Raw genomic sequence first — 1698 nt, 5'->3', positions numbered from 1 at the left:
TCACACAAACCTCCTATTTTGGTGAATATTATCTCGTGGCTCACTTGGCAGAAATATTTCAGGAGCAAATACACAGAAATTAAGGATCACCTACGGGCATCATAAAGAACTTCTGTGAGACTGCATATATAGGTTAGATTTTAAATTAGTAGTGTCCCATGCTTCCTCTGGAAACATAGTCCTGACACACAGTTTATTGGAAGCAATACTACTGTTATGTTAATATCTATGTCAACGGCCATGAACTTCTACACCAGGCAATTACTGGTTTTCTTTAATTCTGGGATAGTCACCTCGATTTTCTTTTTTGTAAGTCTACAACATGGGATACATTTTGGGTGATCCACGAAGACGCTCTGTGTAAAAATAAAATAACAAACATATTATCCACATAAAAACTAAAATGTGAAATATAAAAATACATTAAGTTATTAAAATATATTTGTTACATACCTGCACACGAAGAAAGACACAGAGGTAAAACCACACTGCATCATCAGGGACATCATTATGTGGCCCTCCAGCTTGGAGACCATGTCCTATTCGTACAGACAGTATGTGGTGTGTTGAAAACTTTGCATCCCTTTCTGAGGGGAAAATTTTTTTTCAAAACTGTATGAATTTTGGAGCGTTCCATTTTAAAAGTTTTTAATGACTAAGAATAGAGTATGGTTTCGTTTACTACCTTTTTAATAATAGGCCATAGAGAAGAGTTTCAGAAGCTACCATCAACCCAAAGGAAATAGAGAACAGCCAGAAAGGTCTGAGAAGAGAGATTTTGCAAACAGACTGGCAGGGGATGCAATAGGGAATATCAGGCCACATAAACAGTGGGATCGCCTGCCACACAATCTTATTCTTTTTTTTTAAACTAACACTTTTTTAAAAGATTTTTAAAATTTATTTATTTTCAGAGAGGGAAGGGAGGGAGATAGAGAGAGAAACATCAATGTGAGGTTGCTGGGGGTCATGGCCTGCAACCCAGGCATGTGCCCTGACTGGGAATCAAACCTGAGACACTTTGGTTCGCAGCCCGCACTCAATCCACCTACGCCAGGCAGGGCTACGATCTTATTCTTTGTCAGCACAGCAGTGAATGGTTGTGACTACACATTGGTGGCAGGAAAATAAAATTCCAGAAACGTTGAGGCATCTGCTATTGTGTCTACATTGTGATCAAAAGCCAATGGGAGATTTTATGGAGGGAATGTAGCAAATATCCTCTTGGGTCAGAGCATTGCAATACCATTTTCATGGTGTATAACGTGAGGAAATAAGAAGAAAGAACATTCAATATGAGGTCCACTTATAGCCTGAATAGTGTTTGAAATCTTGGGAAATTTTCTCTTAATCTCTATCCCTTAGTATTTTTATATGTAAAATGGGAATATGAATAGCATCTACTTTGCAGGTTTTGTTAAGATTCCAAAGGGGTTTGTTTATTAAATAAATCTTGAGTTGTTCTGCTCTAAGATCTTAACCTTTTCCTTTCTATTGTATGGGCCCATCCAGTAAGAATCTACATTCACCACGGGAGCTACCGGTGCTGGTGGTCCACCACTTCTCATCAGCCTTGCCTTCTCAGTGCTCACTGTTTAGCTGCATCTCATCAGCTGCCAGCGTCCGTGCCTGAGAGCTGCGTCCTGGTGCTGGAGTCCCATCACTGCCCATCGCATACCAGGGATGCATCTCTCAAAT

The sequence above is a fragment of the Phyllostomus discolor genome, chromosome 2, assembly GCF_004126475.2.
Source record: "Phyllostomus discolor isolate MPI-MPIP mPhyDis1 chromosome 2, mPhyDis1.pri.v3, whole genome shotgun sequence".
NCBI lineage: Eukaryota > Metazoa > Chordata > Mammalia > Chiroptera > Phyllostomidae > Phyllostomus > Phyllostomus discolor.
The sequence above is the reverse complement of the archived record's forward strand: the minus strand, read 5'-3'. Positions refer to the sequence as shown.